The sequence below is a fragment of the Grampus griseus genome (genome assembly GCF_964374135.1).
Source record: "Grampus griseus genome assembly, chromosome: 15".
In the NCBI taxonomy this organism is placed as follows: Eukaryota; Metazoa; Chordata; class Mammalia; order Artiodactyla; family Delphinidae; genus Grampus; species Grampus griseus.
In genome coordinates this window covers 31,131,191-31,149,918 of record NC_139009.1, presented here as the reverse complement: position 1 = coordinate 31,149,918, position 18,728 = coordinate 31,131,191, and the positions used below count along the sequence as shown (strand labels likewise).

General features: G+C 40.3%; 1 long non-coding RNA gene across 4 annotated transcripts in view; it reads right to left on the bottom strand.

The window, feature by feature from the left end:
• LOC309833450 overlaps positions 1 to 18,728 on the bottom strand; it is a 77,401-nt gene that overhangs the window by 49,514 nt on the left and 9,159 nt on the right. For 3 of the 4 annotated variants that reach the window (XR_014297762.1, XR_014297763.1, XR_014297765.1), the window contains exon 2: positions 17,823 to 17,986. This is a non-coding gene — a long non-coding RNA (uncharacterized lncRNA). Of the gene's footprint in view, positions 1 to 8,450; positions 8,544 to 17,822; positions 17,987 to 18,728 lie in introns of all 4 variants that reach the window. The other variant, XR_014297764.1, reaches the window with a different exon arrangement.

The window sequence follows — 18,728 nt, the reverse complement described above, 5'->3', positions numbered from 1 at the left end:
GAAAAAAAGAGAAAGCCCAGAAATGGGCCCATGTTTATAGGAATTTAGTATGTTATAAAGGTAGTACTTCAAAACAATAAGGGAAGGAATGGACTCTTCAATAAGTGATGTTAAAACAATTGGCTATTATTAGGAAAAAAATTAAGTGACTTTTTTTTTACCTCACATTATTAAAATAAACTCTAGATAGATTTGGGTGAAAAAACAAAGATATTATCAAACTATTAAAAGAAAATGTATAGAAGACCATGTTTCTGATCTTGGGGGTAGGAAAGATCTCCTGAAACAATATACAAAATGCAAAAGCCATAAAGAAAAGTATTGAAAAGGTTAAGAAGCTTCATTTTATCAAAACTTTAAATCTGTTCAACAAAAGAAACCATAAATGAGATTAACATTCTAGTGATAGACTGGGTGAGATCATGGTAACATACATAGCAAAGGACTTACTCTTACAGATCCTTAAAAAAAAGACCAACAAAATAGAAAATGGATAAAAAACATGAACAGGCAATTCACAAAAGAGGAAACGTGAATGGCAAACATTTGAAAAGATGCTCAGTCTCACCGTTTTAGGGGGAAATGCAAATGAAAGCATGGGGATACCATTTTCCACATTTAACTGGCAATAAGTAAGAAGATTGATATCAAGCACTGACAAGCATATTGGAATTGAGGTACTCTCTTAAACCACTGCTGGGAATATAAACTGGGCAAGCCTATTTGGAGAACAAATTGGGCAGTAGCCCTTCCAACTGTAGATGCATCAATCCTTTCACTCTGCAGTCTCACAACCTTGGTATCTACTCTACAGAAATACTTGCATGGGTGCAAGAAGGAAAGTGGTAAGAGGTTGTTCACTGAAGTACTATCCGTAGTAGTGAAAACCTAGAGCAACCTAAATAATCATCAAAAGAGGATCAGTTAGATAAATAGCGATGCATCTGGCTTATGTAAGAGTATGCAGCAGTCAAAAAGAACTAAAACACACTGACACAGAAAAATCTCCAAGAGGCGTGGTTAAAGCATGGCTAAATTAAAAAAAAAAAAGCAAGTTGGGGAACAATCCACACTGTATGATACCATTCAGGTCAAAGCAAAATTCTCTCTCTTTCTAATTCTGTGTGTGTGTGTGTGTGTATACACACATATGTATAAAAATATATAATATACAGATAAATAATACATATATTTAAATATCTGAAAAGATGAAACGATACAGTCCAAAGTGAAATCTGTGTTGGCGGAAAGTAGAAACCTGAAATGGAGGTGAGAGGAGGGGTAGAAAGAAAAATTCTTTATTTACCTGTAGTGTGTGATTTTTTTTTTTTTTTTCAAGATCCCTTGTAGCTCTGTGAATGTAGGCATTCACTCTGTTTAGGAAAAGACCCTCCCCTTTCTAAAGGCCTGCTCCAGATCAGGCATCTGCGCCTCTGCGCTGCATTCCTGGTGAAGCTGTGACTCAGCCCAGTGTGCCACAAGCCAGGCCGGGGTGCAGAGATTCTGTGCTTCAGTCCTGGGTCAACATTCACGCAGACCGACCATGGGCAAATCAGTTTCAGTTCCTTTCTCACCACTAGCTCAATTCGGAAGCAGGTACCTCACAATGTGGTGAGAACAAGGGTGCAAGCAAATCGCCACTCTACAAGCTTCCTCTCCCCGTTCCCTCAGTGCCTCTGGCCTTGCCAGTGGGGAGGTGGAGATTTCAGGGAAAATGTCTGGGGACTTTGTGCACTGCTCACAGCAAAAGGGCAAGCTGAGAATACCATGGCTGGAAATTCTTTAGTGCAGCCAAGTGTTCCTCGCCCATTTGGTTGACTACATGCAATTTTTCTTGCACTTCTTTGGTAGTTGTAGGGCAGACAAAATAGCCCTTCACCACGAATGAAGCCCTTGGAGAGATGATTTACAGACCACAAAGACAGACTGAACTGGGAAGGGGTACCCAAATGCTGTGAACAATCTCCTTAGGAGAATGCCATAAATAAAAACCCTACTTAACGGTCGGGGGTGTCCTAAAAGGAGAGGAAGTCAGCATGTATGATAAAACAGCTGTGTAAATTACACAGCTTCCAGGGTACTACCAACCACATCATGCTACTTCCTAAACACTGGATTCCTTTCTCCCTCTCCTCCTCTACCCCAAAATAATCTAAAGCCATCTTACAACAATTACTAAACTAGGGGAAAGGCAAACCACTCTGGGAAGGAAAAAATAGCAGCTGCTCTACATATCTTTTTCAGAGTTTGGCTACGATCGCTGAAGTTATCTGTCATTTTCCTTTCTTCGTGGCTGCCTTGACAGCCCTTCAGGATTTCAGCTGGTTCCAAGCACCTCTCAATAAAGATCATTCCAGAGAAGTTTCATATTCCTAAGATTCCTTACATCTCTCTTTCTTTAATTTAGGAAATGAGGCTGAAAAAGATGAAAAACAGCCCAGATTTCACCACTTTCTATGCAAGGTTCTTGCAAAGCAAGCTGTGCCTCCCTTTCCAACAGGGACGGAGAGAGGCAGTTCTGATTGGGAAGTAGGCGGCAAGGCCTTTGGAGCAGCAGTCGGATTAGGTGTCTTTGGAAAAGGCCCCAGCAGGCCCAAAGGCTGTTTGAAAACTTTTTGTAAAGGAGGGGAAGAAAAAACAAAACAGCAGACTTTGGTGCACTCAGCCATTCAAAAAGCCTGTGTCTGCACCATGGACTTCATTCATTCACCAAATGTTTATCTTGCACCTATGCGGTGCCGGGCTCTGTTCTAGATGCTGAGAGTAGAGCAGTGAAGACAACCAAGTGTCCGATCGCTGTAGGGAGTTTCTGTGTGAGTGGGGATGGGGCTGATCTATGAAGAGAGCTTCAGGAAGCCCTCTCCCCTGTTTCCTCCCAGCTGGGTGCATGCTGGCCCCTCCCTTCTTTGGGTTCCGTAGTCGCTTCCTTCTGCTGCGTCCTTGGTTTATTATTCCCTTCACCTTTCCCCTTGATAATCACTTGTCCCTTTGTAAACATCAAAGCAGGACCAGGGAGCTGATGAAAGTGAGGCCTGTGACTCATAGGAGGATGTTTTTCTCTTTCTCATTTATGCGACTCTCTTCTCAGGAGAACCTTTTTGTTATGAAACTAGCTTGCCTCCTCTTTTTAAGAGGTTCCTCATTTCAGCTCTGATTGTCAAAATCTACTCTCAACTTTCCACTGGTGTTACAACTCACCTACCACTCAGCGGGGCCCTCGGAGTACCCTGCAATCATTTCTTATTTCCCTATGCAGCTTTTTTGGTGGTTGTTGTTTTCATCCTTCATTTAGACTATTTCCCCCAAATCTCCATACTTCTCAGAGCTCCCTACACATAGCCCACCCCAACCTCCCTGCTCACCCAGTAAGCTTCAACAGATGACAGTGCCCATACTTCACAGAGAACATAGAAACCAACAGAAAAGAACTCCCTCCATTTCCAGTCACCTGCTATAGACTGAATGTTTGTGTTCCCCCAAAACTCATATGCTGAAATCTAATCACCAGTGTGATGGTATCTGGAGGTGGAGTCTTCGGGAGGTGATTAGGTCATGAGGATGGAGCTGTCATAACTGGGATTAGTCTCCTAAAAGAGGTCCCAGAGAGCTCTCCTGCCCTTTTCCCCATGTAAGGACACAGTGAGGACCAAGAAGGGGGCTTTCACCAGTCACTGAACGTGCTGGCACCTTGATCTTGGACTTTCCAACCTCTAGAGCGGTAAGAAATAAAATTCTGTTGTTTGTAATCCACCCAGTCCGTGGTATTCTGTTACAGCAGCCCGAAAGGACTAAGACACTGACTATGAAGTCATCTGCACCTGCACACACTTTTTCCACCCCTGCACAAAGCAACGGTATCCTGCCATTTAAGGTGAGCCCCTGCACCAGAGCTTAGGACCACCCCATTTAACTTTCTCAGGGAGAGCACCCCATGAGTTATCCCTTCTTCACCTCACCCTCCATTCCTTCCCCTCTGCCAGATCCTTTCCTCCAGCCTAACACAAAGCCCCTAGCCTTTGCTTCTATGAACTAAAAGCAGATCCAGAAACCAAGGATGAATATAAATAATAAAAAGAACCAGGACAGGGACTTCCCTGGTGGCGCAGTGGTTAAGAATCCATCTGCCAATGCAGGGGACACAGGTTCGATCCCTGGTCCGGGAAGATCCCATATGCTGCAGAGCAACTAAGCCCGTGCACCACAACTACTGAGCCTGTGCTCTAGAGCCCACGAGCCACAACTACTGAGCCCACGTGCCACAGTTACTGGAGCCCGCTCCGCAACAACAGAAGTCACCAAAATGACAAGTCCACGCACCATAGTGAAGAGTAGCCCCTGCTCACCACAACTAGAGAAAGCCACACACAGCAATGAAGACCCAACGCAGCCAAAAATTAATTAATTAATTTAAAAAAAAGAACCAGGACAGGATCTACATAAAGATACTGTTAACTGACTGTTGGATCTTTTGAAATCATCCTTTACTTCTCTCATCTTTTCTCTCATATTCTACTTTTTGGGATATTTATGAGATCTACCCTCTAACCCTTCCAGTGAAACTTTTGCCAATCATATTTTCATTCCCAAGACTTCCTCATATTTCTGATCATTCTTTTTATCACATCCTTGCTCTTGTTTTAGGTAGGTAATAACTTCTCAAGTTTCTGAAAGCACTAGAGATTGTTGGGTTTTTGGGGTTTTTTTCGGTACGCGGGCCTCTCACTGCTGTGGTCTCTCCCGTTGCGGAACACAGGCTCCGGACGCGCAGGCTCACTGGCCCTGGCTCACGGGCCCAGCCGCTCCGCGGCATGTGGGATCTTCCCGGACCGGGGCACGAACCCGTGTCCCCTGCATCGGCAGGCGGACTCTCAACCACTGCGCCACCAGGGAAGCCCTGTTGGGCTTTTAAAAAATATATTGACTTCTGTTCCCTAAATTATTTCTCTGTCGGCCTTGTGGGATCCTCATCATTACCAGGCATATACTGATGAGCATACACATTATATTGCTACTCCAGGTCACGCTCCTGAACTCCAGATATTCATCTTTAATTGCCTAATGAAAAACTTTACCTTGACATCCTAAAGGCACCTCAGACTGAACTCATATTTTCCTCCAAATAAATGCTTTTTCTTTCATCCCACTACATGGCACTACCATCACCGTTACCTGAATGAGAAACCTAGCAGTAATTCTTGACTGGCCCTATTTTTCCTCACCTATATCCAATACATTAATTCCTGGTGATTCTATCTCTTTAATATCACTCAATGGTACCCTAATGTTTCCTGCTTTGTTGAGCACACATAGGTGGTGTTAACTCCTGGCATCTCTCCATGCCATTTAAGCACTCTGTTTCAGGGAAGGTGGACTGACCCCGGATTTATCTGGGTGCGTTAGGTCTGAGCCACTCTTCATCCTCTTGGCCGCTAGTTACAGGGGACAGACATTCTAATCTTCCAGGTATAGCATTCTCCAGAGGTGTCACGGGTTGGGTTCACTGGGAAGCAGGTTCTCAGATAGATATTAGTGTGCAGGAGGTAGTGCTTCTGGAATCAATACTTGGGGAAGGAAAGGGAAGGGAAGAAAAAAACAGGAAGGTGAAAAACAGGATAGGATGGGAAGAACAGGAACAGGAAGGGAAGAGAAAGGAGCAAGATTGGGCAAAGGGAGAAGTTTAGCTGAGATTCAGTCTCAATAGAGGCCTCAGCTGACCTTGGGGGAGCTCCAAAGCCCGGATGACCTTCCAGAGTTGTCTCAAATTGGGGGTGGGGGACCAAAGCTTTGTTTTGCTCCCTGATCAGTCATTGGATGCCGGCCACCCGAAGGAGACGTAACTGGGCTAGTGGGTTTTTTTAGCCAAGGCCCTCCCTAAAAACAGCTCCTAGCTGAGGGCAGAAGCAGCCCTCCAGGCAGCCAGAGGAATAAGTCCTTTATTTCTGAAGAGGGATCCAGGTGGCACACCTCAACATTCACCTCAGAGAAGCCTGCCCTCATCTGGGGGTTTACTTAGCATCTCATCTGGCTCTCACACTAACTAAGACCTCTATGGTAGTTTTCTTCAGCAATAAATGGCAGGTTTTGGAGTCCATCTGCCTATATATATATTTTTTCAATAAATTTATTTATTTATTTTTGGCTGCGTGGGGTCTTCGTTGCTGCACGTGGGCTTTCTCTAGTTGCGGCGAGCGGGGGCTACGCTTCGTGGCGGTGCACGGGCTTCTCATTACAGTGGCTTCTCTTGTTGCGGAGCACGGGCTCTAGGTGCGCGGGCTTCAGCAGTTGTGGAGCACAGGCTCAGTAGGTGTGGCTCACAGGCTCTAGAGCACAGGCTCAGTAGCTGTGGTGCACGGGCTTAGTTACTCCGCGGTATGTGGGATCTTCCTGGACCAGGGTTCAAACCTGTGTCGCCTGCATTGGCAGGTAGATTCTTAACCACTGAGCTACCAGGGGAGTCTCTATCTGCCTATCTTTTGTTTTATTGCTTCATTTTCTCAGAGACCTAGGCTGAAACAAGGGATGCTACTTAAACCTCAGTATTCTTCCTGCTACTCGCTGGGATAAGGCCAGTCTCAACGCCTTCCTAGACTACAGCTGTTTGCCATCTGGCCATCCTACCTCGATTGTTGCCCCTCTCCAATTCTTTCTCCACACTTTAGCCAAAGGGAAATTCCAAAAGCACAAATCTGATCAGCTCACCCCTGCTTTCCCTTTGCCTTCAGAGATAAAGTCTAACCTTTTTAATGAGGGCGAGAAGGCCAACAAGATTTAATTTGAGCTCCCTTGTCTGGTTTGATTCTCTTAACACTCCCTTATCCCTCAGCTCTGTATTTGATGCACCAGCAAGAGAAAAGTACTTGCAGTCTCCACCAGTAACCCAATGGTTTCTTGACTCTGTGCTTTTTAAATATTTCCTCAGATTAAAATGTATTGAACTGCTTCCTTGTCCATCTCTCTCATTTGAATATGAGCATCTTAGGAACAGAGACATTTCCTTGTTCTTACACTAGGCACTCAATAAATATTAAATGAAAGCGTGAATATATCTGGAAAGGATTTATGGCCTGTTACATGTTTATTTATTAGCAAGGGCCACTGCACATGGAAAAATGTTCAACCTCGCTATTAAAAAGGTGCTCTGAAACAAGGAGATACAATTTTTCACTTAGAAATTGGCAGAGCTACTAACAATAATATTTGAGGCTAGCAAGGGGATGGTGAAATGAGCACCCTGATACACTGAGAATATCCGAAAAGCATTCTGGCAATATATGACAAGTCTTAAGATGCTTAAGCCATGTACCCTAATAATTGCACATCTAGAAATCTATGCTGTATAACCAGAGAGAGAAGTAAAATTTATGTGCAAAGGTATTCATCACTGTATGTTTTTCTATTATACTTGCACTCTTAAATTGTCCATCTATTCTAAATTGGGTCTGTTACAATTTAAAGATCAGCAAAACGTTAGTAAAATGCTGACAAGGTTAGAGTTGGGAGCCAGCCTACAGGATAGCCTAATGATTCTTGCCTCCTGGTATTCACACGCTGTGTGGTTCCCTCTCACATTGTTCCAGAAGTAGTGTCATCACTTCTGCCGTGCAACTTTCATGATAAGGTTATAAAAGACTCTACAGCATCCAAGTTAGCCTTTCTCTCAGATCACATGCTCTTGGGGAAGGCCAGTTGCCATGTCTCTCTCCATGGGGAGACACATGTGGCAAGACGTTGAGGCCTCTTTTTTTTTTTTTGGCTGCACTGTGTAGTTTGTGGGATCTTAGTTCCCTGACGAGGGATTGAACCCGGGCCCCCTGCAGTGGAGTCCTAACCACTGGACCGCCAGGGAAGTCCCCATTGTGGCCTCTTGATAAAACCACATGAGTAAACTTGGAAGCAGACCCCCCAGCCTAAGTCAAGCCTTCAGGTGACTGCAGCCCCAGCTGCCACTTGACTGCAAGCTTATGAGAGACCCTGAGCCAGAACCACATGGTTAAGCTCCGCCTGGATTCTTGGTCTAGAGAAGCTATGAGATAACAAATGTATATGGCTTTAAGCTGCTGAATTTTTTTTTTTTTTTTTTTTTTTGCGGTAAGCAGGCCTCTCACTGTTGTGGCCTCTCCTGTTGGGGAGCACAGGCTCCGGACGCGCAGGCCCAGCGGCCATGGCTCACAGGCCCAGCCGCTCCGCGGCATGTGGGATCTTCCCGGACCGGGGCACGAACCCGTGTCCCCTGCATCTGCAGGCGGACTCTTAACCACTGTGCCACCAGGGAAGCCCTAAGCTGCTGAATTTTGAGTAGGATGATCAACTGTCCAGGTTTCACCAGGACTGAGGGGTTTCCTGGGATATGGGACTTTCAGGGCTAAAACCAGGGAGGTCCTGGGCAAACTGGGACAGTTGGTTACACTAGTATTTTTAAATACAACTTTATTCAGATATAATTCACATACCATAAGTCGCCTGTTGAAAGTTCAATGGTTTTAGTATATTTGGAGTTGTACAACCATCACCGTAATCCAATGTTAGAACCTTATAAAGAAATCCTGAAAAAAAAAAAGAAAAAAAAAGAAATCCTGTACTCTTTAGCTATTATCCCCCAGTCTCCCAACTCCCCCCAGACCTAGGCAAACCACTAATCTACTTTCTGCTTGTAGACATCCTAGTTTTGAATAATTTATTATACAGCAGTAGATAATTACTATAGGGTTATGGATAATGGGATAAAGGATGCTTGCTTTTGCATTAGTCCCTTACCTTACACTTTACTGAATTTTGCAAATTTTTTACAATAAGCATATTTTCACTTAATATAAGAGAAAAAGTAGTAGTATTCTGATTTACTGAAAATATGATGTATGATTTCATGGAACTGCTGTTTGGGCCCACCCAGTATCCTTCTACTCCCTGCTCTTCTAGTAACAACACTACCCCTCTTCCTTAAAGAAGAGCCTTTCTCCAATTCCAGGTTGTTCTGATTTGGTTGCCAAAGGACAAGGTGGATACTTGACTCAGGCCAGAATAATCAGATTTTCTCTCCCAATAATTTGAAGCTTGAGTAGAGGCACAGGGGGAAAGAAGGTATTTAAAACTAGTTATCAGGAGGCAGAATCCTAGAAAATTTGTTGGGGAACTTCTGTTTCTGAAATCTCTGTAACCTTTCTGGTTCCTCTTCTTTCCTCTTGGGTATTCAGTAATTCCTTTGATTCTGTAAGTTACTCCTGTATGACTCTGTAAGTCTCTTTTTTATTTAAGCTAGTTTCTGTTGCTTGCAACAAAAGAACTCTAACTGATCCAAATAATAGAGAAAATATTTCTGTTGTGCTGGGGCGCGGGGCGGGGAGGGTGGCGGTTATCCCCTCACCTCCCCAAAAATATCCATAAATCTATCACTCCAACAGAAAAGTTTTTAATTTTTTCATATTACCCATTGGTTCATTTTCACATAGTTAGAATCATGGTGTACCTATCATCTTATATTTTTCTACCTAACGCTGTACCTGCAAAAACTTTTATTGTTTCTACAAAGTCTATTCATCATTTTAAATGTATGTTATCATCTTGTACTGGTATATAATAATTTATTAAATCTTGATCCACTGGTTGGATATTTGGGTTGATTTTAGCTAGCAGACATATATTTAAAATGAACATTTTCACAGCAAGCTTTGTGCTTCTGTTGGATTATTTCTTTCCTTAGGATAAATGTACAAAATTGAAAAATGGATCTGCTATGGTGTTATCCTTGTTCCTTTCATGCATTTGATGTGTTGCTTTGTAAAGTGAAAGGTGCTTTTGTACTACAAGTAATTTTCTATTTTGAATGTTTAGATTTCCATTTATAAGATATTCTTAGATTGGGCAAATTCAGATAAATAGAATTTACTTAGTTCAAAGTCTACATTATGACAGTTATACAAGTATTCATGTGATTGTAACTATTTAAATACACCTTTTATTGAATATAACATACATAAATAAAAATGGCACAGATCATAAGGGTAGAATCTCAATGAATTTTCACAAAGTGAACACACCCATATATAACCAGTACGAATATCAAAAAGTGCTACTGGCACTCTAGAAGCCCCCTTACGCACCCACCCAATTATAACCTTCTGTCAGATAACCACAATCCTGATGTCTATTACCATAATTTAATCTCTTCTGTTTTTGAACTTTAAATAAATGCAGCCTTTTGTGTATGGTTTCCTTCCCTCAACATTATGTTTATAAGCTTCATCCACGTGTAGCAGTAGTTCATTCATTCTCATTCTGTGTAGTATTGCATTGTGCAGATACACATCATTTATCTACTGTTGAATGGATATCTGGGTTGTTTGCAAATTTTGATTCCTACAAATAGGACTAATATTGTTGGGTCATGGGTTATGCACATATTCAGCTTTCTTAGAAACTGCCAAATAGTTTCCCAAAGTGGTACCAATTTATATTCTCACCAGCTGTGGAGGAGAGTTCCAGCTGCTTCACATCTTCTGGTTTTGTGCTTTTTCACATGTTTGTTGGGCACTTGGATATTCTCTTTTTTGAAGTACCTGTTCAAATCTTTGACCAATTTGGGGGGGGTGTCAACTTTATTGAGATATGATTTTCATACAGTGAAATTCACCAATTTTAAGAGTACAAGTCTATGAATTTTACAATGTATTCTATAATGTAATCATCATCATACTCATGATATAGTTCCCTTTTGTCCTTTGAAGTCAGTTTCCTTCCCCACCCCATGACTAGCAACACTGACATGTGTCCTGTCACTATACCTTTGTCTTTACTATAATTTCATATAAATGGAATCATACAGAAAGGAATCTTTTGTGTCTGGCTTCTTTCAATGAGAATAATGTTTTTGAAATTCTATCCATGACATTTTATGTATCAGTAGTTCATCGGGTTTTTTTTTAAGTGCTAAATAGTATTCCATTGTATAGATATGCCACAGTTTGTTTATCCATTCACCTGTTGATGGGACGTTTTATTGTTTCCAGATTTGGGTCATTATGAATAAAGTTGTGATGAACATTCAAGTACATATGTTTGTGAATACACGTTTTCATTTCTCTTAGGTACATATATCGGAATGCGATTGCTGGGTCCTAAGGTAAATATATGTTTAACTTTATAAAAAAATTATCCAATTTTTCCAAAATGTCCATATCATTTACATTCCTACCAGAAGTATATCAGTGTTACAGTTGCTCCACGTCTTTGTCAACACTTGGTACTGTCAGTGTGGTTAATGTTAACCCTTCTAGTGGGTGTGTACTGGTATCTCACTGTGGTTTTAATTCCATTTCCTCGATGACTGATGATGTTGAGCATCTTTTCACGTGCTTATTGCCGTTCATAAAATATTTATTCAAATCTTTTGCCCATGTCATAAACTGAGTTCTTCTACTTTAATTATGAGTTCTTACTGAACTGTAAGCATTCTTTTGTATTCTTGATACAAGTCCTTTATCAGGTATATTTAATAAATATTGTCTTCCAGTATGTGGTTTGAATTTTCATTTTCATAACAGTGACTGTACTTTTCTATAAGTTTGAACTTATTTCAAAATAAAAGACTACCAAAAAGAGAAGAAATTACTAGTTTGCTAAGAGTTTTAAATCATGAATGGATATTGAATTTTATGAAATTCCTTTTCCGTATCTATAACGATGATCATATACATTTTATTTTATTTATTATTTTAGATTTTATTTATTTATTTATTTATTTTTGGCTGCGTTGGGTCTTTGTTGCTTTGTGGGCTTTCTCTAGTTGCAGCGAGCAGGGGCTACACTTTGTTGAGGTGTGCGGGCTTCTCACTGCAGTGGCTTCTCTAGTTGTGGAGCGTGGGCTCTAGGCGTGCAGGCCTCAATAGTTGCAGCACACGAGCTCAGTAGTTGTGGTTTGTAAGCTCTAGAACGCAGGCTCAGTAGTTGTGGTGCATGGGCTTAGTTGCTCCGCAGCACGTGGGATCTTCCCTGACCAAGGATCGAACCCGTGTATCCTACACTGGCAGGCAGATTCTTAACCACTGCACCACCAGCGGAGTCCCTACATTTTATTTTATTAATTTGGTAAATAATAAGACTATCAATGTTAAACCAACCTTGAATGCTTGAAAGAAACGCACATTTTATATATTATATATTACTGGATTTGTTTTGCTGATATTTAATTTAGAATTTTTTTCATCTCTGATAAAAGAGAGACTGGTCTACAGTTTTCTTTTCTTATAATGACCTTAGGTTTGGGGATCAACATTTTATTGGCCTCATAAAATGAACTGGTACTTTTGTATTCTCTGAAAGAGTCTGTGCACTATTGTTGTCCTTTCTTCCTTAAATATTTGGAAGAATTTAATGGTGAAGTCATAAGAATCTGGAGATTGAGTGTGTGAAGATTTTTAATCACTATTCAGTTTCTTTAGTAGATATAGAACTATTCAGGTGTTCTTTCTTTCTTGTTTTTTATTTTTTTGGTGTCACTTTTTGTATGTTGGGTTGTCTAGAAATTTCCCATTTCATCTAAATTTTCAAACTTACTGACTTTAAGTTGTCTAAAATAGTTTTACTTCAGGTTTGTGGTATCTGTAGGATCCACAGTGATGTCCCCCTTTTCAAGCCTGATAGAGAATATGTATCCTATTTGGGTTTTTTTCTTTCTGCTTTGTATGTGTGACCAGTCTTGCTGGGGATTGGTCAGTTTTACTATTTCTTTTCATTGACTCTTCTCTACTGTACATTTATTTTCATTAATTTTTTTCTCTTCACTTTACTATTCCTTTCTTTATACTTTTACTATTCCTTTCTTTATACTTTCTTCAGGTTTAGCTGTTCTTTTCTAGGTTTTTGAGATGGATACTTAGGTAATTCTTGTTTAACACTATAAATTTCAGCCTTTAAAATTATAAATTTCTCACTAAAGACAGTTTTAGCTACATCTTAAAATTTTTGATGTCATATTTTCATAATAATTTGGTTCAAAATATTTTCTAATTTCTACTGTGATTTTTTTTCTTTGACTGATGAATTACTTAGAAATACATTGCTTAGGTTGTATGTGTTGGGGAATTTTGCAGTTGTTGGGTGCAATATTCCATATATATCCATCATGTCAATTTTGTAAGTCATGTTATTTAAATGTTTTGTCTCCTGTTCTATCAGTTCCTGAGAGACGAGTTAAAAGCTCCTACTGTGATTGTAGATTTGTCTATTTCTCCTTGAAATTTTGGCAATTTTTTTTTTGCTTTATGTATTTTATACTATATTGCTAGTTGTCTGCAAAATTAGAATTGTTTTATCTTCCAGATGGGTTAATATTTTTATTATTGTTAAATATCACACTTTGTTTCTAATAATGCTTCTATCTTTAAAGTCTACTTTATATGTTATTTATAGCTATACAAGCTTTCTTTGGGCTAGTGTTTGCATAAAATGTCTTTCTATTCTTTTACTTTTAACTATTCTGTGTCATAATTTTAGATTATTACTCTTGTATCTTTTATACAAAGCACATATATTTTTAAAACCAGTATGAAAATCTTTGTTCTTTTTTTTTTTTTTTTTTTTTGCGGTACACGGGCCTCTCACTGTTGTGGCCTCTCCCGTTGTGCAGCACAGGCTCCGGACTCACAGGCTTAGTGGCCATGGCTCACGGGCCCAGCTGCTCCATGGCATGTGGGATCTTCCTGGACCGGGGCACGAACCCATATCCCCATCATCGGCAGGCGGACTCTCAACCACTGCGCCACCAGGGAAGCCCAATCTTTGTTCCTTAATAGAATATTGTGCCATTTATATTTATGGTAATTAATGACATATTGGGGTTAATAGCTAACATCTTACTATTTTGGTTTCTATTTATTCCACTTGTTACTTGCTCCTTCTTATCATTTTTCTTGCCTTCCTTTGGCTTAATTGAGTGTTTTCTTTATTATTATTCTGTATTCTCTCTTTTACTATTTATATAATATATTGTTTATACATACTTTTACTATTCTTAATAGTAACCCTAGAGTTTACAACATGTACCCTTGACTTGTTTAAGCTTAGTATAAGTTAATACTTTTACTACTGTTTTTATTTTGTTTTTTGTGGTACATGGGCCTCTCACTGTTGTGGCCTCTCCCATTGCGGAGCACAGGCTCCGGACGTGCAGGCTCAGCGGCCATGGCTCACGAGCCCAGCTGCTCCGTGGCATGTGGGATCTTCCTGGACCGGGGCACGAACCTGTGTCCCCTGCATCAGCAGGCGGACTCTCAACCACTGCAACACCAGGGAAGCCCTACTACTGTTTTAAAAATAAATTTATTTATTTTTGGCTGTGTTGGGTCTTCGTTGCTGCATGCGGGCTTTCTCTAGTTGCGGCAAGCAGGGGCTACTCTCTGTTGTGGTGCATGGGCTTCTCATTGTGGTGGCTTCTCTTGTTGAGGAGCATGGGCTCTAGGCACATGGGCTACAGTAGTTGTGGCTCATGGGCTCTAGAGCGCAGGCTCAGTAGTTGTGGCGCAGGGGCTTAGTTGCTCCACGGCATGTGGGATCTTCCTGGACCAGAGCTCAAACCTGTGTCCCATGCAGTGGCAGGCAGATTCTTAACCATTGCGCTACCGGGGAAGTCCATACTTTTACTGCTTCTGAGACACCATATCCTTGCTGGCATCCCCGTGGAGGTCTAAACCATTCTGATCTGTTATTTGGAAGTGGACATGGCTCTTCACCATTTATGGAAACTGACTCTTGTCTGGTTCTCTCCTCCTTCTGGGCTCAGGAGATCCAAATTCTCCTGAAGTCAAGCCATTCCCATTTTCTTAGAACCCTTCTCCTTCCAGATAACTGAGTCTTCTGTCTCCCAAATCACCACATTTAGAAAATCACCACATTTTAAACTTCCCTCTAGAGAAGAGAAGGGAAAAGGACTTCTTATCTTTCCATGGCAAGCCCAGAGACAAGAAAACAAGATGTGATTTCTTAATCAACTGCCACACCTATTAATATTATTTCGATTTTGTGGCCTTGACTTAGAATGTAACCATAATCAACCACACGATTTCCATGGGAAATCAATTCCAAGTTATAAACACTTTTCTTTTAGGGAACTTTGAGAACCCAACATATTCATTGGATATATTCTCTTTATAACAGCATTTTTCTTGCTTCTCTTTAAGGAAAGGAAAAATTGCAGAGAGCAATGATAAGATACATCATTAATATAAAAATACTCTGGTCACTGCTTTAAGGCTTTGCTTCAACATTAATGCCCACAAATGAGGTGAACATGAGGGAATATATTATCTCTTACCAAACGGCAAGATATTTTCTTCGCCAGGACACAAATGACATAGAGATAGAGGTGGTAATAATTTTAAAGATATAACCTCCCTGAGGTACACTGTAGAGTTAAGAATACCATCATAAATACAGATGTAGGTAAGGTTTAATTTAAGGAACTGTATTTTGGGTATTGTAGCGCTTAGGCCAAAGAACCATGAGATAGTGGCCTGGTTTAATAAAACATCACAAAGGTCCATTAGGAAAACTCACCAGGGACAAAATGGGGGTAGTTTTGAAATAGACCATAGGAGCTGCTGCTTCTGCTAAAAGTAACCACACTGTTTCCTAAATTTATCTCATTCTGTGATAACCGACTTTTCATTCTGAGGAGAGACAATGCAGTCCAGACCTCTTACCATTTCCTATGCTCATCAGCTTTCCTCCTGGGCCTAGTATAGACTCACCTTTCACTCTGAGGTGTTAGGTGAGGTGGTTGCCTCAAATACAAGCACTTTTTACAAGATAGACTAAGGGTAAATTGAACTCAAAGTAAATTTTTTTTTCTCCAAAATCCTTCCCTGATTCCATAGGTGGAAAACCTTTTGTTTTTTAGTTTCATCGGACCACCATTCCCATGTCTAGTCTAATAAATACTGGAATGAAGGCAGAATGATAACAAGGTACATTTGTGTGTGATTATGCAACATATCATGAGAGGAAATATTTTTCAAAATAATTTGTAGGGGCTTCCCTGGTGGTGCAGTGGTTAGGAGTCTGCCTGCCAATGCAGGGGACACAGGTTCGAGCCCTGGTCCGGGAAGATCCCACATGTCGCGGAGCAACTAAGCCCGTGAGCCACAACTACTGAGCCTGCACTCTAGAGTCTGCGAGCCACAACTACTGAGTCTGCGAGCCACAACTACTGAGACTGCGAGCCACAACTACTGAAGCCCATGCACCTAGAGCCCGTGCTCTGCAACAAGAGAAGCCACCGCAGTGAGAAGCCCACACACCGCAATGAAGAGTAGTCCCCACTCGCTGCAACTAGAGAAAACCCGCGTAGCAACGAAGATCCAATGCAGCCAAAAATAAATAAATTTATATAAAAAAATAAATAATTTGTAAGTTTGGCCTAGGAGTGTCTGAAAACTGGAAATAACTATAAAACAATTCAATAGTCATAAAATGAATTTTTAAAACCTGCTTTTCCCCATAAGAGATTATCCACATTTAATCATTTAAGAGCTGATTATCCAGAATGTGTAATATACAAATCCATTATTTCTTCTTTTCCCTTCTGCTGCCTGATTTTTGGTCATTTCACAGCTCATTAGTATTCTCTCTCTTGGAAAATAAAGGCAAATGTAGCACAAACTAGTATTTTCAACTTTCTATGTAAAGGTTTTGTAGGAAGGGTTATGGTTTATATATCACTTTTCTTTAATAAGTATCTGGTTAGGCTCTACTGGGCACTGGTGAAGAATTAAAGACATTTAAGACATTGTCCCTGCTCTTAAGGCTCTTACAATTGGAGAAACAAGGTTTACGTGTAAAGTCAAATATTAATGCAAGACAATATATATTTAAACAACAGTATGAAAGAATCTGGTCATAAATACATAGTGTACAAGAGAGACTTATAGATCTATCATGGTTTTGAAAAGGGAGAGCAATAGTTTGAACTGACAAGATGGTCACAGAAATTCTCAGTAAGGTAGTGAGACTTGAGCTAGGTATCAAAGAATGGATGGAATTTTAGCATGGGCAAAAGAAAATAAAAGAAAATTCTGCACAAAGTAAAAAACACAAGAAAATCCCAGAATTCCAGGGTTCAAGGACCACAGATACTTTTAAATGGAATATTCTAAGCATACAGAGTATAGAAAATAATATAACAACTTCTTTTGTCTTTCCCGCCCAGCTTTGTCACATATTTACTTTTTGCCATATTTGCTTTAGATCCACGTCTTTGTTTTTAAATACAGATTTGGCTAAAGGCTTCTACATACTCTATCATTATCCTGCTTTCTCAGCAGAGGTAACAACTATCCTGAATTTGGTAATTTATCATAACCACGAATATTTTAAAATGTTATTACAAACGGAAATATGCAGTATTGTTTGATGTGTTTAAAGTTATGTAAACAGTAGCATACTTATTGTATCTTCCGCCACTTGGTTTTATTCACTCAATATTCTATTAGTTGAGATTTATGCATATTCTAATTCTAGTTCTAGTTCATTTATTTTAACTATAATATTGTATTCCACTGTGTGATCATACATCAATTTACTTATCCATTCTCAGGTTGATGAACATTTAGGTTGTTTCCAATTATTTTCCTGTTATAGACAATGCTTCAATGAACAGTCATTTACATGTCTCTTTATGCATTTGAGGGAGAGTTTCATTTATACATGTAGAAATGGAATTGTTAGATTGTAAGGGCATCTTTAGCGTTGAGAATGAAAAATTGCCTTCCAACGTGGTTGTACCAGCTTATTCTTCTCCCCACAGTATACGAGATTTCCCATTTCTTCCTTACCTTTGCAACTCTGATGACTACATCATAGGCATGGAACTGGAGAGTACCCCGGAGTCAGTTCTTGCTATAAACTAGCACTCTGTGTCGGTGACGCTCAGCTTTGGATCACACCATGAACCTGCCCAGCCCCAGCTAAGACGGGATATCAAACCTCTGGGAGAGAACTGGAGAAGAGCAAAGAAAGGACTGGTTGAGTAGCTGAGGATTGGGAGAACATTTTATTCATTTTTGCAACCCCAATATCTAATATAACCTGAAACTCAGTAATCAAAGCTCAGTAGATGTTCAACTGACTGAAACTAATTATAAACCCTGATCTGTTTCTGATTTTCACTCCTCTAAGCTTCAATTTCCCCATCTGTAAACTAAGGACGATAATAAATGAAGGAGTCTTTCCAAAGATAAAATGAGACATAAATATGAAAATATTTATAAATGCTAAAAAGTAATGCAAATTAAGTTATAAAAGATTTGAAAGCTGCTTCTGTGTCGTGACTTCTTACATATAACCAGATAATATTTTAGCAGTTCGAAAGTATTGGCAAATTTCTCATTGGCATTCTTCTTTTAACCTTAATTAATCCTGGGATCCCACCTACCTCAGACTCTGCCCAGGATCACATATAAAGATACATTGCAATCTTAAAAAGGTGTTCCAATCCTTACTTGCAGCTGTCAAAGAGCACCTATGAGGAACCCATTCATGGTTACAGAGCCACGCTTGAGTTCCATTCTATTCTCTCTAGTCCTAAAACACAAACTCTTTCTCTAGGACCCAGTTTATTGGGCTCTTGGTTATTTTCTCCCTTCTCTCTTTCTTCCAACACCTGAAAGGTTGACTTAGCTCCTTTCTGGCTAAATTATTCCCTTTGTCTTCCTCCTTCCCCACCATCATGTCTCCACTGT